Here is a 25206-nt window from a genome sequence, read left to right as displayed (position 1 = left end):
AGCAAGTGACTAACCTCTAACGTTGTTCTATTATATACCTCGAAGAGGTGATGGGGACAAAGTAGAAATGGGCTGAATCACAGTGCTAGTCAAAGGTTATGTAAGAGAGAGGGAGTATAACATACTAGCCAGGACCAATACATGGGATAAAAGGCCTACTGGGAACCCATATACATTGCCTCATATACATGCTTTCATACCACATTATGTAGTGTCTCCCCCAAATCTTCTTTCACATACTTGTTACTATGACTACTAGGGCAGAATACTTGAGACACTGGGATGTATAAAATTCATAGCATATGTGAAATTAGGAACTAAGAATGAAATGGAAAGGCTCATCTTCTTTCTAGAATAGAACTCTGCTTCCTCTTCTGTTATGCTCCTCTCAGAAAGCTTCCTGACCTGATAAGCTTAGGATAGTAGTTTATATGGAATGAAACATGAAATCATATAGATGTCATATTATGGGAAACTCCCATGACAATAATCTTTCCTAGAATCAGTAGAGAAGGTCCAGTGTTTGTTGATAATATTAACAAGCCTCACATGCATGTAGATTTATTTATAAATTACTGTCATAGTTGTGAATCCACATGATACTCTAAATCACCAGGTGAACCACAAACGAGAATTATTTCTAAAAGAGTAGTTTGACCACCAAGAAATTAAAGGACCTATTTTATCAAATAAGACAGAAGTTCTGACTCCAAAGGAAATGATAGTCCTTGGATATCTCATGTTGTTGTGGGGTTGAGATTTTGGGGTTCTGGGTGGTCTTAGAACTCCTCAGACCAATGGCTCTCAAAGAACTCCCCAAGCCACCAAGCCAGTAACTTTCAAGTTAGCAAAGAATTGAAAAACATAGACATCAAAAAGGTAAGTTATAAATATTTTTTAAAAAGTGTGTGTGTGTGTGTGTGTGTGTGTGTTGGTTCAGACTGGAGTCTTGCCAGGGAAGGGTGGCATCCATATTCTTTTGGAGCTGTGTCACCTCGCTGACTACCTGTAAGAGAAAGTTACCTTGCTCCTAATCCATATCAATGTGGCCAACATGTTGGTGCCCACTGCCTTGGACCATCATTGCTTCATACAAATAAGTGGGAATAGCAAGGATTTTAAGTAGTGTCTCACGTCTATTTTTCTTATTATGAGTGCTCTGAGGGCTCTGTTTTCTGAGACACTGCCTTCCAATTGTCATCTTCAGTCATGAACCTGGGATCTCATAGAAGGAGTAGGAGGGCAGAATTTGAAAGCTTAGGTCAAACAGGCAAAAATATACCTTTTAATGCTCTTTTCTTTCTTTTCTTCCCTGTCACCAAGAACGAAATACAATGGGTTGGAGGGTCTGAGACTCACTTCTATTACTCCTGTTTGTAGGAAATTCAGATCTCCATCCATTAAACAATAAATATTATTTCATCCATTAAATTATTGAGATTTTCTTCCTTTTCATTAACTTTGAAGGTGATCAAATGTATTCAATGTTTTTCTTCTTTGAACATTCAGAGGAAAATTTTGTTCATGAGATTTTCACTTTGGGTTCCCTGTCAGAAGTACTTTTCTTGAGGCACCATAGAACTCGGAGCCTCCAGTCACAGCTGTGAGCCTCTGGTGGACCCCATGTCTGCAGAAGGATCTCAGAGCAAAGGCTCTTCTGAGAGACCCTCAGAAGTCAGCACGGTTTTTCTAATCAGCAAACATGGAGGAAGGCTGGCTGAAAGGACATTTGATAAGGGAATGAGAGTCAGGATCAAGTTCTCCATCAAAGAATACATGATCTTTAGTTAAGCCTAAAGGACTAGTAATCAGTGTTTGGTGCTATCCTTGACTCTTCCCACTTTTGGAGACACCTTTCTCCTCCTTGATGTCCTCCCCTGCCAGGCATCAGCATCCTATCTCATGGATCTCTCTGAGATAAGTGAACTTACCTAGTAATGTGACAGTGGAAATGGGAAACAACAAGAATAGTTCCAACTAAACTAAAGAACATAATCATGTCAACACCAGTTATCATTATTAGAGGCGGAGCACAGCCAACACAAAGGTGGAGTTGGAGCAGTGTTGTATGAGGCAGTTCTGTAGAGGAACAGAACCTACAAAAAGAATGTCTTACAAATGTCTGATTTTTTAGATTGGCTTACATGCTACCAGCTGGGTAGCCCAACAATGATTGTTGCATTCAAAAGCGGTTGACAACCCAGTAGCTGCTGGATGCCTCAGAAGTTCCAATCTGGTGCTGAAGTCCTGGAAGTTTCCCCGAGAGCCACTGAGGAGTCCATCCATATTGGAAGGCTGAAGAAACAAGGTTCCCATATCAGCAAAAGGTGGCCACAACAGAGCAGTTGCACTTACCACCAAGACGCAAGGGCAGGCAGGCAAAACTCACTGCTCGCCCTGGAACCTCTTCATAAACAAGCTGCTGCCCCTGAAGGGTTGCTCACTCCAGGGGAGGTCTTCTCTCCTCAGCTAACCCTTCCTGGAAACACACTCGCAGACCTACCCAGGAAGGATGGTCTCTTGATTCCTGAGCCAATAATGTTGGCAGTAGAGATTAACCTCAATAAATATCAATAATAATATTAATTATAATAATAACATAACAATAATACAATCAACATTATTATTCTCATCCATAGCACAGTGGAGCTATTCAGAAAAGAGAATACTCTTTGTTATCAGATTAGCAGAGCTATATGGGGTAACTATGAGCTATGAGTCCTGTCAAGACTCAGTCACTTTTGTTTGGCCTACTTGTAGTTAAATGGAATATGAGTAATAAATTTAAGATAAGCAAAAGGGTTCACAAGTTCCTCATGTTGTCACTATGCTATCAGGACAAAGAGAAGAAGCTGAAGTATAAATATCACAATTTTTGGACAATGTCCTTTAATAATGGAAGGCTTTTGTTGCTATCTATAAAAATCTTCAGAATATTTAACAAATCCCCAAATTTACATATGTCTAAGTCACAGACAATGATGCATTCACTTGATCATTATGGCCCAACATAAACTCCAGGCAACAATATAAAAAGGTGTGTGTTCTGCAGCTTCCACATTTAAGTAATCACTAAGGATAAAAGAGCTAAGATAATACAATGGCCATAAGGCTTTACATGCATCATTGTCAATAAGCTGACTTCATCAGACCCAAGAATTTTTTAAAATCAAACAGACACTTCTAGTGAGTACAACTTAATATTTTTAATTACTATGGATCACTGTGGTGGTTTTATTCAGGTGTCCCCCATAAACTGAGGTATTCTGAAAGCTAGGTGCCCAGTTGATAGGGATTTGCAGATTAATGCCTCTTGGAGGCAGTGTATTGTTGGGGGCAGGCTTATGAATATTATAGGCAGTGTTTGACACACTCTCCTGTTCCTGTTGTCCACCTGATGTTGGCCAAGAGGTGATGTCCACCCTTTACTCATGCTATCATTTCCCCCTGCCATTATGGAATTTCCCTCTAGTCTGTAAGCCAAAATAAACCTTAATCTCCACAAGCTGCTCTTGGTCGGATGATTTCTGCCAGCAACATGAACCTGACTGCAGCAATAACCTTCAGCTTTTATTAATTCTTTATGGTGAGCACATTCAAAATTCTGCCTTTTAACCATTCTCTGATATGTGATGAACTACTATTACCTTCCTTACCCTGCCATAAAACATTAGGACTTATTTCACCTGGAACTTAGTACCCATTGTCCAACCTCTTCCCATCTTCCTTTCTCCTTACTTACCATGGCCACTGGTAATCACTGCTCAACTCCCAACTACCATGAAATCACACTCTCTAGATATCACATCTAAGTGAGATTATGTGATGTTTGTATGGCAGTGCCTCATTTATTTCGATTAACATGACGTCAGTGTTTACACAAGTAAGATTTGTGCTTTTATAATGACTGAATATTGTTTAATTTGGAAAAATATATATATCAGACTTTGTCCATTGATGTATACTTATTCTATAATTTGGCTGTTGTGAATCATGCTGCAATCAGCATGGGAATACAGACATCTTTTTGACACATTAATTTCTTTCCCTTATAAATGCCATAAGGGGCATTCTAATCTATTTTTTATTCAAATTTTGAAGGAGACAACTAATTTTTTTAAAAGCCTCATGGAAAATAATATTGTCTTCATTTATTCTATTTGTTGTTGCAATTCTGGGGATCAAACACATGGCCTTATAAATGCTAGGTATGTGCTCTATCACTAAGCTACATCTCTAGCCCTTTCATTTTTTTTTAACATACATATTTTTATATCATATTACTGGAAGAAAATCAATACAACATTTCCATTTACAGTAACTACAAAAACTAAAATAACCAAGAATAAATTTAACCAAACATTTGAAAGAACTCTACAATAAAAATCTACAAAAATATTGAAGAAATAAATTAGAAAGGATGCAAGTAACAGGAAATAAATATTGTATCAATGATTGTAAGAACTAATGTTGCTAAAATGTATATGTTACTCAGAGTGATCTAAAAATTCAATGCAGTTCCCATAAATATGCCAACAAACTGAGAAAAACAATTCTAAAACATGTGCAAACAACAACAAAAATGTCTCAAATAGCCAAGTTACATTGAGCAAAAAGAATGAGACAGAAAGCATTACACTGCCTAACTGTATAAAAATTAAATATCATTTCTGACCCAGCTGGAGAACTCAATTAGTTCAGCTTTTGAGACTGATATGGAGTTATCTGCAAGGGGCCTAGATTTTATGACCTCTCTCACACCCTAACAAGCTGTGTCCTGTCACCATAAAGCTACTTCCATCTGTGAACCAGCTTTCAGATGGTGCAGTACCATTACAGGATTCAAAGTTTGGCAAGATTTCACAGTGAGCCCTAGAGTTAGTCAGAGGAAAGTCCAATGATTGTTGATTATAATATCTGAGAGCCAATAAATGGCCCTTGAATTGAGAGTTTTGAGGACATGGTAAGGTTTTAATTTTAATTTATTTATTTGCAAGGAGAGAAAGAGACAGGCAGAATGGATATGCTAGGGCCTGCAGCCACTACAAATGAACTCCAGATGCATGTGCCACCTTGTGCATCTGGTTTATGTGGAAACTGGGAAACTGAACCCAAGTTGTTAGGCTTTGCAGACAGGCGCCTTAACTGCTGAGCCATCTCTCCAGCCCTAAGGTTTTAAACTTAGTTGAAGCTGGTTAGTTCTTGACTGCTCTGGTAGGGCTTCAAGAGAGCTTAGCTGACTCAGCTGAACCAGGTCAGAATAAGAATACTGAACAGGGATTGTTAGAATGTTTTTCATAGCATTATTATTTTTGGTTATATTATCAGGTATGTGTAAATGGATTATGTCCTGTACAACATAAAACGTCAAGAATGGAGGCTTTTTCTGCTCACTATTTGAGAGTGCACTGCTTTTTCTTCATACTCTTCACTATTTCCTTAGTTGTCCGTGAAAATTAATAATTTTCTTCAACTCTTCCTGGCTACATTGTATTGTGCTTACGATCCTAGTACACAGATTGATACAGGCTCCAAATATTAGCTCTATCACTTCCTGGCTAAAAAGCATGGGAGTGGGGTTTTGATTAATCCATAAGAATCAGTCTCGTCGTAAAAACTGGGGAAGGGCTGGAGAGATGGCTTAGTGGTTAAGCGCTTGCCTGTGAAGCCTAAGGACCCTGATTCAAGGCTCGATTCCCCAGGACCCACATTAGCCAGATGCACAAGGGGGTGCATGCGTCTGGAGTTTGTTTGCAGTGGCTGGAAGCCCTGGCGCACCCACTCACCTCTCTCTCACTCTGCCTCTGTCTCTCTCTGTCTGTTACTCTCAAATAAATGAGTAAAATTTTAAAAAAATATTAAAAACTGAGGAAAAGGAATGTCTACATCAGTGAGTAATTGTGAGAATCTAACTAAATAAAGAATCACAAGAACCTATAATATAAATATAGTGTGTACTCATGACCAAATAAATGCTTATTCCTTTGTTTCTAAACACACTCTCTACTCTCCCAAAGCAGACACTGAAAAATCAAACGGAGTCCACAAGTTTATACCACGCCACCTAATGGGAACTTCTTAGAAAAGTCACCTACTCCAGGCGAGGGCTTTCCAAAAATAAAGCAAGTTCTACACGACAGTTGTTCTGCTAGTCACTATCAGGAAAATGAATGTGAGAAATGCTTTGCATTGTAGCCTTTATCTGACATACAAACTAACTTGCTAGAGTTTTCAAAAAAACCCACACAACTAAGAAGTGCATCTAATCAAGTATTTTGCACACATACTTGACTATGGTTCCTTTTCTTCTGTAAATCAACTTTTATTATACCAAGGGACATATGAGACCTACTGACCTGGCACTAATCATTCCAGCCCACTCACTCCTTCTCAGCAGTAGTTCATGATTTGGAAGTTTGGGGGAAGTGCTTCCTAAGCTAATTTAAAATGAACTCCTCTTACTTACTATATGCCATGCTTGCACAAATGCAAAAATCAGGTCTACAAACAACCTATCTAGATAAGGTATATTAAATGTGTGCATTATAAGAGACCCATAAACAGCCCACACCACTGAACAGAGCTTCTCCTGAGCCTGTAAAAGAGGTGGAGCATCCCAACTCTATGGCCATAAAGGTTCATGCTAAGAAGATTCTTTTAAATGCAGAAGAGTCCCACATCAACCCAGGCTTACCTGCTGCTGTAGGTGGGTAGATGTAGCCAGTGGCCCTTAAGGGCCCAGCCATATTTGAGTGTTGTTTATCCATGTAGAGCCATGAACTGTTTGTATTAATCTTAAATTCTCTATTTCCAACTAATGGGTAAGCCTCAGAGCCCCAGGAAACTTATGGTGCTAAGAAATAGTAATAGTATTGATTAAATTAAAATTATTTTGCTTCCGGGCTGGGAGATGGCTTAGAGGTTAAGGTGTTTACCTGCAAAGCCAAAGGAAGCAGATTCTATTCCTGGGTACCTATGTAAAGCTGGATGCACAAAATGAAGCATGCATGTGGAGTTTGTTTGCTAGGGGCTCTGTTGTGCTCATTCTCTCTCCCTCTCTCTCCCAAATAAATAAATAAATAAAAGATGAAGAAAGTACTTTGTTTATTAGAGTATTTCTTTTGCTCACCATTAAAAAGAAGCTGTTGGGGCTGGAGAGATGGCTTAGCAGTTAAGGCACTTGCCTGCGAAGCCTAAGAACCTAAGATTGATTCCCCAGTACCCATGAAAGCCAGATGCACAAGGTTGCACATGCGTCTGGAGTTCATTTGCAATGGCTAGAGGCCCTGGCATGCACATTTTCTGTCTCTCTCTATCTACCTCTTTCTCTCTCAAATAAATAAAATATTTAAAGAAAAGAAGTTGTAAAAGTTTATGTGTGTTTGTGTGTTTCGGTATGATTTCTTTCCTTTATGCAATGCAGACGAATATATGTGAATTTTCTAGTAACTTTTTCCTAATATAATCCTTTCAAATCCCTGGATAGAGTAAATGACCACAGACTGAGAGATGTGTTAGCTGATACACATGTACTCTCCTCCCAGAGAACCGTTCTGCTCTACCCTCTCGGATCCTAAGTGCGAACCAGGAATTAGGACTAAGAGCTTCTTCATGTAAAAAGCAAGGTGTGCTACTTCCCCATTCCTCTGAGGGGCCATCTCTTCCGACAAGCAAGTTCTGTTTTTAGGATCAGGCCACATGAAGGAAAAAATACACCATGTTCACTACTTTCTGGCTTGAATGGGAGTGGAGGGTGAGGCTGCCACCCAGTGGTACATTTTCAGATAGCAGCGATGTTTCCAGTCAGTTCACATGATAGCTCAAGGACCTCAAAGGTCCTTCAGTCACCACCCTATCCCCTAACTGGTAAGCTAGTCTTCGTGCTTCTCCAGGTCACAGATGCACACTTCCTCCCACAGCGCAGGGAAGTGGCTCCACCTATCATTCAGTTTCTGTTAGTACCAGAGCTATGATTTCTACATTGCCTTAGGAGATTCATTTCTGGTCGCTAAAAGGAGAGTTTGAGACTTAGCTTTTAAAAACAATAAAGAAAGAAGGAAAAAATGAACGAAAGAGATTAAGAGGAAGAAAGTAACCAGGTATCATACAAAAGATTACCAAAGATCACAAAAAGATACTTAATGTTTTCATTCATTCGTTTATTTATTCACTTCTTAAAACCAGGACAATGGCAGTGCTAGGAAGACTTTGGGTTAGACAGAAGGATGTTTTCGGTGTGGAATGAAACAAAAGTACCTAATTAACAATCTAAGACTGTAAGTCAGTAATGAAAGATAAAAACAAAAGGTGAAAGCTGGGTTTGGTGGCATTGCTTGTTATCTACTTAGTTGTGAAGGAAAGGCAAGGAGGTTTCTGTCTGAGCTACACCACAGTCTGTCTGTGAAATTAAAGACTCAAATAAACCAAATAGCCTTAAGAATATTTTTTAAACTCCTATCAATTAAAAAAGGAAAGAACAAGTGTGGCCATGCCCATTGTTACCACATGGCAGGTGGAAGCAGGCTTGCCAGGGTGACATTCCACCAGAAAATGTGGGTTTGTTGTGCGGTAGATAATTCCCAACAGTCCCCCACATCTTCTTAGCAGTTTGTACCTTAAAATTGGTTCATTTGGGAGGTTTATAAATACACAAATCTCTAGGTATTATTCATTTCTTTTTTCTTTTTAAGACAGGGTTTTATGTATAACAATGTACACAGACCAGGTTTGCATTTACTTTGTTTTCCCTGTCTCCCAGTTATTACATAATTGTTATATGCATGTGTACATAACACACATACACACACACACACATATATATATATCACAGCCTCTTCCACTCATTATTCTATAATATAACTGTCAGATTGAAGAGAAATGTTCCCCCCATATTGGGTTGTCCCTAAAATTACAGTCATCCTCAGAGGGGAAAGGGTATGCAGATTTGTGTAGCCATTTCTCTCCATAGCTCCCTTCTTCTTGGTATTCTCTTTTCTTGTGTGTGTATGTTGCATGCATGTGTATATTTTGGAATGCACGTGTTTGTGGGCACATGAATGAGGAAAGCAGAGGTTTATATTAGGTGTCATCTTCAACTACTCTCTACCTTACTCTTTGAGACAGGGTTTTTCACTGATTTTAGGATTCACAGGTTCAACTATACTAGCTAGCCAGAAAGCCCTAGGGATCCCTTATCTCTGATTCTCAAGCACTGGGATTATAGGGGTACAGCACCAGTTCTTGGTATTATGTAGGTTCTGGGATCCAAATTCGGGTCTTCATGTTTGTGCAACAAGCACTTTACTGACTGAGCCATCTCCACTGTCTGCTCCCTGGTATCCTTGCCTGGCAAATTTTATTCTCTTTGGCTTCCTCCAATCTACCTGTTTAGAGCAAGAGAGCAAATCTGGAATAATTCCTTATTTCACAAATACTTTCTAGTGTATTCACCTCAATCAAACTATTTCACTCTCACTCGCTCAGCAAATAATGCAAACCACTTAAATCATTAGGACATCACAATACAAACTTTGTTTTCAACAATTTTATGACTTAACAACAGATATACCACAGAGATATTGTACAGGATAGATTGCTACATGTGCCTTAACAGTGGTATACACAAGAACCTACAGTTGTGTAAAAGAGAGATCATTCCTGGTTCAAGTGATTAGGAAAATGTCAGAGAAAATGTATCATTTGCAGAAGTTAAAAGCAAAATGGAGGGAGGCAGTGGCAGTAAAATTGCCACCACACCTGCCAGCTCTTCTCCACCCACAGCCTGGCAGAAGGATCTGACCTGGGCAACAAGTTCAGATCATATGACCCTATAGCTTATTTTTGTTATAGAGTTAATATGGGGTTAAGAAGATGGTTAAGTAGATACAGTGCCTGAGGACTGAATTTGGATCCTTAGTAAGAAGGGCTTCTTGGTGTGGTGGTCAATAGATTTTAACCAAACTGCTTTTAGTAAATTTTCCTGGAACCAACTAGACATCTTACAAGTGTTTGTCACCTGGTGAGAGTAAACCAACTCCTTTGAATCCAGATTTATTTCCTGGCCAACTTCTGATCTCTGTGTCACAATTGAAATGTGAGAGAAATGTCCCAAGGCTGCTATCTCTGTCATGTGGAATACATTTCTAATGAGTATATGTTTAAAGAATTGCAACAGGAAAAAATAATTTTATTGCATGCTGGACAAACTGTCTACACAGAGCTCCACCCCTAGCAACATTTACAGTTTTGACAAGACTTTGAGTTAATCTTCAGTTGATATTCTACAAAGCTACCTTACATCTTACTGCCTTTATAATCAATAGCCTTCTGTGGCCCTCTTAAATTCCTCCCTGAATAAAGCTGCAGGGATCAAATGAAGAATGATGAGATGCTGATGCTCTCAGACTTGGGTGATGGGATGTCACTCTCTGTAGTACTTTGTACTTGTTCAGTTTCTCACAATGAATAGTTTCCAAGTACAACTTACCTATTTTTAGATGAAAATTATTATTTTCTGGGGCTGGGCATGTAGCTCAGTGGTAGGGATCTTGCTAGTATACTCAAAGTCCTGGGTTCTATTACTAGGACCACCAAGCAAAATAAATTTGAAAACCCCTCTATTTTCTCTTGCTATCAATGTTTAGGGAAAGAACTGGACATTCACTTGGTAGCTAACTTGGTAGAGTGTTTGTCCAGGGATGAAGCCCTGGGTTCCATTCTTATCATTACATAAACCAGATATCCTTGTTCACACCTGCAATCCCAACACTTGGGAGGTAGAGGCAAAGGATCAGAAATTCAAAGTTGTACTTGACTACATAGAGACTTTGAGGCTAGCTTAGGTTACATGAGACTACATTTCAAGAAAAAAAGACAAAAGAAGCTGATGAAGATTAAACATAATTCACATAATCCCGAGTTTACTTTGGTCCTAATGTACACAGTTAACCTGGTTATATGGGTACAATTTATTTCTTGTTTTCTTTTCATTGTTTGGGTTGTGGTTTGAAATAAGTTCCTGGTGTCCATAAATTTGGTTTCACTTTTGTTTATTAACAACTTCCATGATTGTATGTAATATCCCATGGTAATTTCCTCCCTCCCCCCACTTTCCCTGTTCCGTTGAAACTCCACTCTCCATCATGTCCCCTCCCCTCTCAATCAGTCTCTCTTTTATTTTGATGTCATGATCTTTTTCTCCTATTATGATGGCCTTGAGTAGGTAGCATCAGGTACTGTGAGGTCATGGATATCCAGGCCATTTTGTGACTGGAAGAGCATGTTGTTAGGAGTCCTACCCTTCCTTTGGCCCTTATATTCTCTCCACTACCTCTTCGGTAATGACCCCTGATCCCTTGGAAGGTGTAATAGAGATATTTCAGTGCTGAGTACTCCTCTGTCAGTTCTTCTCAGCACTGTGGTGCCTTCTGATTCATCTCACGGACACTGCCATCTGAAAAGAGAAGGCTTTCTAACCAAAAGTGAGAGTAGCATTAACATACGGGTATGAACATTAAGAGAAGTGTTTACTGGGCACTTTGATGAGCATAGTAAATACATTCAGCCAGACATCAGTAGATGTTATACCCCTTGGGCTCATGACTACCCCTGTTGTAGGCTTTCAGTATCAGGGATGTATTATCTCCCATGGAGTGGGTCTCCAGTCAAATTAGAGGGTGGTTGGTTTCCCCCATAATATATGTGCCACTGTTGCACCCATTGGCACATTTTGCCTGGCTGGCCAAATATAAGGCTTGCTGTGTCCACTGTTGAGTATCTCCACTGGTGACTTCTCTCTCTCCCATTGAACTGCAAGTAGCATAGCTTTATCCAGCTTTCTGTATGTAATTAAGAGAACAGATTAATTGGGGGGGGGGGTGAAAAGGCCTAAATGAGGTCATGGGAAGAGAATGAGTAAAGAAAAGGTGGAGGGAGGGCTAATCAAAATCTAAGAGGGTATGAAGAAGTCATGTGGAAACCTACTTTTTTGGACAATCGAATATGCAGAGCCATAGATTGTTACTAGAAAATTTTCTCTGCCAAGAATGAGATACCTTCCAGTGAGTTGTTGAGTTGTTGGTCCCTGACACCCCCAAAACATTACAGGCCATTTCCAAGGCCCTTAGCTTCCAATAGGAATAGATGGTAAGACCCTATTGCTGAAGACTCCACTTAACTTGGGCTGCAAGGTCACTTAGCAATCCTGCTGTAGCTGAGATGCCTTGGTTTTTGTAGAGAGGGTCTTAAACTGGTGTGATAAAGAGTTATTCTCAAAACTATCTCAACATTTCTAAGGAGAAAAGTCACCCATGAACACATCCTTGATGCCAAAAATTCTAAGAAGACAAAAAAACCAAAACTTCCAGATGATCTTAATTCCCTGAGCCTCCCCCACGTTACAGGTAATTATGGTTAACCTTCCAGATCTGTTTGCATGCATAAAAGAAAAACATCTCCTCACCTCCCATGCTCTTTACATGCCTAAATACAATAGGCCCTACATACTCATAGGGAGAGTATCAAGCACAAAGGTCCAGCACAGGAGAAAATCATGGAGGTGAGGCAATAAGTGACTGGAGAATGGCCTGTAGTGGACAGGCCTCCTGACATACCTCCTAGCCCTCACCTGTGCTCCTAGGTCATGTTTCCAGGTGTGCAGTTATCATATCTGTCAGCTTCAAATGCTCCCCTCAATGCCTGTCTGTGGTTCAGATATGCCTTTTCCACCCTGCAGTTGATGCATGCTAAACTCCATCAGTAGTGGGTGCCGGCGAGACAGTGAAGGAGAAGGAACTTCGCTTCTCAGCTTCACCTACATTCCCTTACTTCCTTATTTTCTTCATTTTGGTTTTTTTTTTTTAATTGTTTGGTGGCCAACAACATGGAACATCACTCCATGGGTGGCTTCTCCTGGCATTCACCCCTCTCCCACCCAGAGCAGGTGCTCTACAAGCTTTGGCACCAGCAAGGCCACAGCCACACCTGCCCTAGGACCTGGATCTCAGTTCCCAGTTCCAGGTTTCCTTCTTCCTCTCATGCCTTGAGTATCTAGAGACACTGACTACAGGCTCTATCTGCTATTCCTGCATTCCAGAACATTCTCTTTACTTCTTGCAAGGTAAGCCGGTTAAATTAATTATCCCTTAGTTTCTCTATGTTCAAATTTCCCTGTGGGTTCTGTCTCCTAATTGGATGCTAACTGATGTCTGATCAACTAGGCCACATAGAGCAGCTTTCTTGGCATGGTGGTTTATGTCTGACATTCAATAACTTGGGAGGCAGAGGCAGGAGGATCCTGAGTTTCAAGACATCTCAAAAACAGATAAAAAGAAAAAAGAAAAGCCCAGGGGTAACAAGGCTAGCATTATATTTCCACTGAGGTATCTTGTAAGTTAATTTATAGGATAGCATCTAAGGGTAAGAAATTCTTTCTTTTTTTTTTTTCTTTATTAAGTAGAAACTTTGTATGGATACATCATGTGTTGGTACTATCATTTCCCTCCTCCCTGCCCCACTCCACTGTGGACCCTCCTTAGTGGGATTGCTGGTACTCACTATGGGGTTATGGGTTACAAGTTGTGAGAACAACTGTTAGTCATTGTCGGGGAGGCAATACCTCTAGACATTTCCTCCCACCCTGTGGACCTTACATTGTTTTTTTTTTGTTTTTTTTTTTTTTTTTTTTTTGGTTTTTTTGAGATAGGGCCTCACTCTAGCCCAGGATGACCTGGAATTCACTCTGTAGTCTGAAGGTGGCCTTGAACTCACAGCGATCCTCCTACCCCTGCCTCCTGAGTGCTGGGATTAAAGGCGTGTGCCACCACGCCCAGCTTGACTTTACATTCTTATTGAAGCCCCCTTCTGCAAAATTCTCTGAGCCATGGTGGGTGTGCTTTAAGTTTACTTTAGTGTTGAGCTCTCGGCAGGCTCTGGGTTTCTGTTTCAGTATGTTTTAAGTGTCTGTCTATGTCACTCTGGTGCAGGTTGTCAGACTCACCATGGATGAAGCACTCTTGCTCATCTTGCCAATTCCTCTGTGGTTTCACATGGGTCCTAGGTGCTGTACCAGGTGTGGTTCATCTCCTGCTAGCTATCTATTCATATCTTGTTGATAGATTTTGGTTGTCTTTGGTTCTCACTGCTTTCTGGGGAAAAAAATAAAACATATTCTCCAAAAGAGAGAGAGATCATGGAGAAGTTAAAGGGGATAAACTGTTAAGTTAGATTTTGATGGGTGCAGTCTCACTGTTGACCAAAGACTACTGGAAGCTTCTCATTGTAGTCTATAATCTTGGTCTCCATAGGATTTTGACATGGCTTCTAGTTCTGTAATGTCATCTGCAAATGGAGCTAGTTTGACTTTCTCCTTTCCTATTTGTATCCTTTTGATATATTTCTCCTTTCTTATTGCTTGGGCTAGGACTTATACTACTATGTTGAAGAGCAACAGGGAGAGTGGGAATCCCTGTCTTGTTCCTGATCTTATTGGGAACTCCTTGAGTCTTTCCCCATTAAGTATGATTTGGGCCTTAAGTGCTTTGTATACAGCCTTTATTTTGTTGAGATATAATCCCTCTATGCCTTTTCTCTCCAGTGTTTTGATCATGAGGTGGTGTTGTATTTTGTCAAAGGCCTTCTCTACATCAATAGAAATGATCACATGGTTCTTGTGTTTAAGGTTATTTATGTGGTGTATTACATTAATCAATTTCCATATTGAACCATCGTTGCATCCCTAGGGTGAAGCCTATATGATTGAGGTGGATAATGCTTTTGATGTGTTGTTGAATTTGGTTTGCAAGGATTTTGTTTAGAATTTTTGCCTCTAAGTTCATCAGGATTATAGGTCTATAGTTTTCTTGTTGTATCTGTCTATGTCTGGTTTTGGTATTAGGGCAAGGCTAGCTTCAGAGAAGGAGTTTGGGAGCATTCTCCATTCTCAAATTATGCTAAAAATGCGTGAGACAAAGTGGCTTCAGTTCTTTGATGAAGGTTTGGTAGAATTTGGCTTAGAATCCATCAGGTCCTGGACTTTTCCTTTTGGGGAGGTTTTTGATTACCTTTTCAATCTCAGTGGAGGCAATAGGTTTGTTTAGGAGATTACTATGCTCTGGATTTAGTTTTAGTAGAGGACATTGCATCTGTCTAGTAATTCATCCATTTCTTCCAAGGTATCCAATTTTGTGGAATAGAGGTTTGGGAAAGATGTCATGATGATTCTTTCAGTTTCATTGCTGTCTATTTTGATCTGTCCCTTTTCATTTCTAATTTTGTTAATTTGAATTTCTGTTTGTTTGTTTGTTTGATCAAATTGGCCAGGGGTATATCAATCTTGTTTATTTTTTCAAAGAACTAGCTTCTGGTTTTGTGAATTTCCTTAATTGTTTTCTTAGTTTCCAATGTATTAATTTTAGCTCTTATCTTGATCATTTGTTTCCATCTTGAACTCTTAGGGTTGGATTATTGTTGTTTTTAGAATGCATTTAGGTGGACAGTTAGGTTATTAATTTGAGATCTCTCTGTCTTTGTTATGAGAGTCTTTAGTGCTATGAATTTTCCCCTTATGAATGCCTTCACTGTGTCCCATATGTTTTAGTATGTTGTGTTTTCATTGTCATTCTGTTCTAGAAATCTTACAATTTCCTATTTGATTTCTTCCATGGACCATTCATTGTTTAATAGTGTGCTGTTTAGTCTTCAGAAGCTGTAATAATTTGTATTGTTCTTTTGTTAATTTCTAGCATTAGTATATTGAGGGCCATTATGATTCAGGAATTTATGTCAATTTTCCTGAGTATATGGAAGCATGCTATATGTCCCAATATATGACCAATTTTGGAGAATGTTCCATGGATTTTTAAGAAGAATGGGTATGCTATAGAATTAGGATGGAATTTTATGTAGATATTTGCTAGGTTTAATTGATTTCTGGTATTGATAAAATTTATTATTTCCCTATTGATTTTCTGCTTGAATGATTTGTCTGTTCATGATAGTAGGGTATTGAAATCCCCTAATATGATGGTTTGGGGATTTGTTTCTGGTTTGTTGTCAAGTAGGTTTTGTTTTATAAACTGTGGTACACTTGAGCTTGTTGCATATAGATTTATGATTGTGATGTTCTCTTGTTGGATCATTCCCTTGAGGAATAAAATGTCTCCTTTGTCCATTTGATTACTATTTGTTTGAAGTCTACTTTATCAGATATTAGTATATCAACACCCACTTGTTTCTTATTCCCATTTGCTTGGAAAATCATTTCTCATCTTTGCACCCTGAGGAGGTGTCTATCCCTAGTGGTGAGGTAGATTTCTTGAAGCTAGCAGATGGAAGGGTCCATTTTTCTGATTCATGCTGTTAACTTGTGTCTCTCAATGAGGGAGTTAAAATCATTGATATTTAATGTTACAACTGTGAAGTTTGATTTAATCTCTGCATTGTTAGAGGCTTTATGGGATTTGTTGACTGCTTTGTCTTGGAGAGTATTTGTACTTGCTCATGTGTTTAATATTGTGTTTTTCCTCTTGTAGGTTCTTGAGTTTGGTTGTTCAATTGGTCTGTGTGGAGTTGTCCCTGGAGTATTTTTTTGTAGGTTTTGCTTTGTGTTCATATGATCACAGGTCATGGAAAGTTTTCCATTCTCCATTTATTATGTGGAATACTTTCATTGGGTAAAATAGTTAGGGTTAGAAGCCATATTAGATTTTGAAGAGCTCCACTGTAAGCCCTTCTAGCCTTTAGAATGTACACAAGAAAAAAAAACAAAACCTGTGGTAACTCTGATAGGATTGCCTTTGCATGTAATGAGTTGTTTCTCTCTTGCTGCTTTTAGCACTCTGTCTTGTTTTTCATTATTTAGAATTTTAACTATGATGTACCTTGGAGAGTTTCTTCTTTTATCCAGTCTGTTTGGTATTCTGTCAGCTTCCTGTATCTGGATTGGTCTCTCCTTTGAGAGAGTGGAAAAGTTTTCTTCAAAAATTTTATTGAGTGTGTTCTCCATGTCTTTGCCTGGAATTTCTTCCCCTTCCAATATCCACATGATCCAGATATTTGGTCATTTTGGGGTATATGACAATTTCACATATTCTGTTCACATGACTTTTGAACTTAATCAAAGTTTCTGTACTCCTGCACCATGTCTTCTGTTTTGTCTCCAGAACTGAGATTCTGTCCTTCCCATGATTTAGTCTGTTAGTGAGAGTTTCTTGGGAGGCTTTTACCTGTTCTGTTTAATTTTTGGTTTTTGTCACAATTTTGTATATCATATCCATCCCTTTGTAGAGTTCAAATTTCAGGTTGTGGTTTGATTTTCCTAATGCATCTTAGAATTAATTCTTGCTTTCAGTCATGTCTTTATTAAGCTTAATTAGCTGTCTATTGAGGATCTCTATTTGTTGCCTCACCTTTGATTCATTTATGTCTCTTTTGAAGTCTCTCTGGTTTTCTTCAATTAAGTTAAGCTTAATGATACAAGCTGTGTGCTATAAGACATGATTCTGCTCAATTTCATTCACAATAGCATTGGTTTTTGGATGATTTGCTTCCAGTTCAGCCATTCACTTGGTCAGGGTAAATAAGCTTATTTTGCTTTTATTTTGGGATTTGTGGTGGTTTGATTCAGTTGTCCCTGTAAATTTAGGTGATCTGGATGTTATGTTCCCCAGGTGATGGCAATTGGAAATTAAAATCTCCTATAGGCAGTGTATTGTTGGAAGGTGGGCTTATGGGTGTTATAGCCAGTTTCCTCATGCCAGTGCTTGGCACACTCTCCTTTTCCTGTTGTCCACCTTATGTGGACAGGGGGTGATGTCCCCCTTGTGCTCATGCCATCATTTTTCCCTGCCATCATGGAGCTTCTCCTCAAGCCTGTAAGCCAAAATAAACCTCTTTTTCCCCACAAGATGCTCTTAATTGGGTGATTTCTACCAGCAATTCAAACCTGACTACAACTGGGTTCAATATCTGTTGTCTTTATGTTTTCATTGTAGACCTCTATTGTGAGACTAGGCAACCTTGGTGGAGATCTTTCAGATTTTCTCATGCATTGGGTGTCTACCAATCTTTAGGTAAAAGTTTGTTCCATTATGGAGAAAGCAAGTATTTGCCCTTGTAGGGTGTTCAGTGAGTGTCCTTTTTTTTTTTTTTGAACAGAAATTAGAATTGGATGGCATTGTATCCACAGATGCACAGGTTGTAGAAGTTGCCCATGCATCTGCAGCCCTGGACTGGTGGCTGATATGAAAGCTGTGGTTTGCAGTCTGGAATCTCTTCAGCCCAGGATCAAGTCTTTCCTTGCTTGTGGGACTCAGGGGCCATAGCACTTGCCCCTGATCCCCTACTGTACCTAGCTGAGCAGGTTGTAGTTGACTCACTGGTACCTCCTGGCAAGTGTTTGCCAGTTTTTCCTGTGTATGTCAGCAGTGGGAAGGGGAAGGAGAGACAGGTAGGGGATGTGGGACACTGGGCTTAATGGACCAATATGGAGCTGGGGTCCATGGAGTTAGCTTATATAAGGGCATTGGTGAGCACAGGCAGCCAGCAACCAGCTTGGTATGATCAGAGGACGTTGCTGAGGTCCAAACAATCTGCTGATTCTGGATATGTGTGGGGTGGGGAGGTGGACTCACTGCAGCACAGGGAGCACAGGTTCCAAACACATCATGCTCTTCACCTGTCCTGAGTGCACAGACCCCAAACACATTGAACATCTCACCCACTTGAAGTGCACCAACCCCAAACATGCCATGCCGCTCTCCCTTCTAGAGCTCACAGGCCCCAAAGATACAAACCCCAAACATACTGAGAGTCTCATTAGCCTAGAGTGCACAGGCCCCAAACACCCCACACCCCTCACCTGCCAGGAATGCCAAGGTGAAGAAATTCTGAGTCTTGATAAAGAAGTTAGTGGCTGCCCACTGTGTGCTCTTTGTCTCACATTCCACTTAGAATTCTCAAAACTGTTCCATTGCCATAATTACCACATTCAGTGTCATGTAGCAATGGCATATTGTGGTGTCACTTAAGTGGATTATTATGTCATTCTGGGGTGTTCTTATGTCAAAGTTGACCCTATGATGTCATACTGTGTCACTGCGACTTTGTGTTGCTAAAGAAATGCATTGTGATGTCAGAGTATGTTATTGTGTGGTACAATGTGGCCTAATTATGAAACAGTGGGCACTGTGGTTGTATTGTTTGGTATTTTGATCACAGTGTGATGTTGTTATGTAATAGGGGGATTGTGATGTCACAGAAGGGTATTGTGAAGTCACAAGAGGGCCTGTGGATGTTAAAATAGGGCATTTTGATGTCACAGTTTGGTATCATGGTATCACACAAGCATATTGTGATGTCACAGTGGTGCATTGCAAAGTAACAACAGGGATTATAAAACCACATCAGGTCATTGTGATATCATAGTAGGAATCAAGAAGACCCTCTGGGGATTTGTGATATCAGAGTTTGATAATGAGAAGTCAGAATGGGGCACTGTGATGTTACCATGGGGAATTGTGCTGTCAAGCAGGGTATGGTGATGTCACAATGGTAAATTATTATATCATAGTATGTTATTATGATGTCATAGCGGGGAATTGAGATCCCACAACATGGTAAACAGGTAAAAATTCAGAGTAGACATTGTGATATCACATAGGGTATTGTGATTTCACAAATAAAAATTGTGACACAACTGGAGGGTACTGTGATGTCACAGATTTACATTGTGTTGTCATAGTGTGGCATTGCACATCTGACAATAAGGTGATTTAAATATCAACACGAGGCACTACGATGTCACAATGTATCCTTGTGGCATCACAGTGGGGCTCTATAAAGTCACAGTGGTGTATTTTGACGCCATGGGGGTATTGTGATGTTACAGCAGGGCATTATAGTAACAGAGTAGAGTATTTTGATGTCACAACAAGTCATGTTATATAACAATAAGGTACTGTGTTGTCAGAATGGAACATAAGAATATTGCAATGTTACATTGTGATTGGACAGTGGAAGATTATGATATCCATGAGGTATTACAAAGTCATAATGGGGTATTTTTCTGTCACAGTGTAGAGTTGTTGTCATAGTGGGTAATGTGATGTCATAAAGGGGCATTCTGATACAGTAGGACATTTTGATAACACAATTGATGTGGGTTACAGTGTTACATTGTGATGTGATTGACAGTTATTATATTGTGAAAGAGGGGAATTATAATTTAGGGAGGTGCACTATGAGTAATAGTGGGAATTATAATGACAGTAGTGTATTGTCATGTCACAGTGAATGTTGTGATCTCACAGTAAGGTAATGTGATGCCATGATTAGAATTGTGGTACTATAATATGGTTTCACAGCTGGGATCATAATATCACACACAATAGGGTCTTCTGATGTCACATAGAGGCATTTTTTTATGTCAATGGCCATTGTACATAAATGTGAGGATTTTTGAAACATTATTGCTACTTGGATGTATATTTTTAAAAAATATTAATGTTAGATGTTAAATTTTTCAAACTGATAGTGCATAAAAACAGACTTAAAAAAAAAAAAACAGGGCTGGAGAGACGGCTTAGCGGTTAAGCGCTTGCCTGTGAAGCCTAAGGACTCCGGTTCGAGGCTCGGTTCCCCAGGTCCCACGTTAGCCAGATGCACAAGGGGGCGCACGCATCTGGAGTTCATTTGCAGGGGCTGGAAGCCCTGGCACGCCTATTCTCTCTCTCTCCCTCTATCTGTCTTTCTGTCTGTGTCTGTCTCAAATAAATAAATAAAAAATATTTTAAAAAACTTAAAAAAAAAACAGACTTTATAAGACTCACCAGTAAAGGCAAGTATATTATCAAATCCAAAAACTTCAACATTAAAGTGTTAGTCAGTAAATAATGTATATTGTCAGTATAAAGGCCACAAGGAAAAGCTATTAAAAACTACTAAAGTTCCAAACATTTTATAAGGGATGCATATCATAGAGCTCTGTCCAGTATGACTTCAAGAGCTTATGAATCATGAAAAAAGAGAAAGTAAAAGAGAATAGCTTGTACATATAATCAAAATTAAGCTATAAAGAACCTGGAGTAGTGGTGCATACCTTGAATCCCTACACTCTGGAGGTAGAAGCAGAAGACTCAGGAGGTCAAGACTATCCTCAGATACATAGTGAATTTGAAGTCAGCTTGGGCTATATAAGATCCTAGATTAAATTAACCTCTGGTAAGTTATTTAGGCCTCAGTATAACTAAAAAGCAAAGGTTTATAACGTGTACATAAAAATAAGAACATGGACTAGAGAGATGGCTCAGCAGTTAAAGTTACTTAAAGGTAAATTACAAAGCTTGATGTCCTGGGTTAGATTCCACAGTACCCACATAAAGCCAGACGTACAAAGTGGCCTGTGCCTCTGGTGTTTGTTTGCAGTAGCAAGAGAATCTGATGGACCTATTCACATTCATTTTCTCTCTCTCTCTTTCTCTCTGCTTATAAATAAAAATATTTTTAAAAAATTCAGAGTTAGAGAGATGGCTTAGAAGTTATTGCCTGTGAAGCTTAAGAACTCATGGTTGAATCTATAGGTCCCAAGTAGCCTGATGCAGTGACACAAGCATGCAGTGTCACACTTGCACACAGGGAGTGCATGCACGTTCACAGTTGCTGAAGGCCTTGGCACATCCATTCTCTCTCTGTCTCCCTTTTCTCTCTTGCAAAACGTAATAAATATTTAAATAAAATAATAGGATGGCATTGTATATATGTAAGTAGAAGGACATATTAATGAGGATAAAAAGGTCTAAGTGAGGTAGATTGAGTAAAGGAAAGATGGAAGGAGGGCTAATCAAAATCTAAGAGAATATAAATACATCATATGGAAACCTACTTTTTTGGACAATGGAACATTCAGGAGCCATAGATTGTTACTAGAAAATTTTCAGCCCCAGGGATGGGATACCTTCCAGTGAGTTGTTGGCCAGAGAAGTCCCTGATGCTCTCAAAACATTACAGGCCATTGCCAAGGCTCTTAGTTTACTACCAGGAATAGATGGCAAGACCCGATTGCTGAAGATTCCACATACTTGGGCTGCAAGGTCACTGAGAAATCCTGCTGGAGCTGAGCTGAAAACCTTCTCCATGTAGACCAGCTGACGGAAAGTTGGAAAAAGCCACATTGCATGCAGCTCAATGGGAGAGAGAGAAATCACCAGTGAAGATACTCAATAGTGGAAACTGCAAGCCTTACATTTGACCAGCCAGGCTAAATGAGCCAGCAGGTGCAATAGTGGCACATCTGTCAAGGTGGAATCCAACTACCATCTAGCTGGACTGGAGGCCTGCTCCAGGGGAGGGAATATATCCCTGATACAGAAAACTTAAAACAGGGGTAGTCATGAGTCTTAGGGGTGTAACATCTGCTTTGTCTGGCTAAATGTATATACCATGCTTATCAAACTGCCCAGTAAGCACTTCTCTTAATGCTCATACCTATATATTAATGCTATTCTCACTTTTTCATTAGAGAACTTTCTCTTTTCAGATGGCAGTGACCTTGGGATGACTCAGAAAGCATCACAGTGCTGAGAAGTGACAGTGGAATGCTCAACACTGCAATATCTCTATCACACCTTCCAAGGCTCAGGGTTCATTGTGGAAGAGGTGGCAGAAAGAATGTAAGAGCAGAGAAAATTGTAGGACTCCTTACAACATGCTCTCCCAGACACAAAATGGCCTTAATATCCATGACCTCAAAATGCCTGGTGCTACCTACACAAGACCATCATAATAGGATGAAAAGATAATGACATCAAAATAAAAGAGAGGCTGATTTAGAGGGGGAGGGGATATGATGGAGAGTGGAGTTTCAAAGGGGAAAGTGGGGGAGTAAGGGAGGGAATTACGATGGGATATTATTTCCAATCATGGAAGTTGTTAAGTATAAACAATAAAAATGTTTTAAAAATCGAAGTAAGCCAGTCATGATGGTGTCGTTACTAGTAAATTTTAATGAATATTTAAATAAAAAATATACTTTTCAAACTATTCTAGAAAGTTAAAGGCATGAGGATTCTTGCAAACTCAATAAAAGCAGATAAGTACACAATACATGTACACAAACAGAACAGGGGTGGAGGGAAAGGTCAATATTCCTAATGAATGTACAAGTTTCAATACAACACTAGAAAACTGAATCTAATAGCACCTCAAAAAGATTATATACATCATGATCAAGTGAAATTTAACCTAGGGATCCAAAGATGGGTAAATGTATAAAATCAAAAACTGTGATTCATTGTATTGACAGAATAAAGGACAAAATCAAATCATATCTCAATAGATACAGAAAAAAAAGCATTTTGTTAAAAAAAAAGCTCCAGAAATTAGGTATAAACAGGCTACCTGAGATACCTGGAAACACTGGAAAGGGAGATGACAATATCATGTTCATGAATAAAAGCTGTCCAATTCTCATCTTCCTGGTTACCGTGTGAATTTATTTGACCCTTTAGTTTATGTATTTTAGTTATGAGCTTACTACTTGTATCTCACTGAAGGCATCACTCCCTAGTCCACTGCCAACCGAAAGGTAGACTCCACAGATAAGTCACCTTCCTACCACACATGAGTTGAGAGGTCCAGATCATGGAAGATGTGAAGTTGAAGATGCTCCCCCCTTCCTCCGTTCCAAAATAAAAAGAAAGGAGCCTATCCTATACATGTAAGAGAAGGGGTATAAGAAATTCTGACAGAATTTTTCTCAGGAGCATATTCTTCTATGATGAAAAGAAAGATATCTAGCCAAGCAGGGTGGCACACACCTTTAATCCCAGCACTTGGGAGGCAGAGGTAGGGAGGATTGCCGAGAGTTCAAGGCCACACAGCACACAGAGACTACATAGTGAATTCCAGGTCAGCCTGAGCTAGTGTGAGACCTTACCTCAAAGACCAAAAAAAAAAAAAAAAAAAAAAAGAAAGAAAGAAAAGAAAAGAAAAGAAAGATATCCCATAGAAATATGAAATAATCTATACAATTTACACATAACAAAACATCAAAGCAAATATTATTAAACCAAACTTTTAAAAATTATTTCAATATTTGTCTTTGATATTAAAGATAACCTAGTTGAAAATATAATGTGAATGTTCCCTATAATAGGAACTTAGAAAATGGAGGAAAGTTCATGTGGAAATGTGAGGCTTTTCAGAAAGTTCTGTTTTTGTTATCACCTAAATCATGGAAATACTTTTAATGAAGCAGAGGTGCATTGGCTTATTTCCAAGAAAGAAGATCAGATATTAACTTATGCAAAAACTTTAGGCTTAATGAAGCTATTTACTTAACAAAATTAATAATATAAATAATATTGCTTTATTTGTTCATTCTAGCATCACAATTTAAAGAGAATATGCATAAACATGATTTTGAAAACATGCAAGTGGAGACCACACAAAAAGGATGACTCAGCAAGAACCTTATAAGGGATATGAAGTTCTATTTAGAAAGAAGAAATGTACATGTAATGTAAAATAATAAAATGCAAATAGTTTATTTTCAATTGTATGTTGTTTCCAGATATGTTTCTTTGTAACTTGTTGAGCATAGGTTTTTTTTTTAATTAGTTGTGTACTCAGTGAATGCAGTCAAGTTGGTTAGCCTCCTTCCTGACTGCCCCCCTCTGCAGGGACCCTCCTTATTGTGGAATATGGACCATGCATTGTGGAGTTAGCATCATTTTATGATTTTGGACTTACACAATATTGGCATGCTCAATCTTGCAATAGAAAACCACAGCTGCTCTATGATTGCCATATCACAACCAAAAGACAGCATTGACAACCCTCTTCCCCATCCCCATTCTCTTCTATTCTCTTTTATTGTTAATTATGAACTTTAGTCTATGAACATATTGCATGTTGGTCATATTCCCATTAGGTCATTGGGTTGTACTTTTATATCCCTCTGCCTTGCCCTCGTTCAACTGGGGATCTTCCTCGGTGGAGTTATTAGTATTCACTGTGGGGTCATGAATGTAGCAGCTAGTCTCTATGGGAGAACAAATGCTCAGCATATTCCTTTCCACCCTGCAGCTCTTGAAATTTTTCCACCCCCTCTTCTACAATGTTCCTGAGCCTTGGCAGGTATGTTACATATCTCCTTTAGTGTTGTCCTGTCTGTACTCTATGCATTTCTGCTTTGATGAGTTTTGAGTCTTC

The sequence above is a fragment of the Jaculus jaculus genome, chromosome 1, assembly GCF_020740685.1.
Source record: "Jaculus jaculus isolate mJacJac1 chromosome 1, mJacJac1.mat.Y.cur, whole genome shotgun sequence".
In the NCBI taxonomy this organism is placed as follows: domain Eukaryota; kingdom Metazoa; phylum Chordata; class Mammalia; order Rodentia; family Dipodidae; genus Jaculus; species Jaculus jaculus.
Note: the sequence above shows the minus strand (reverse complement) of the source record.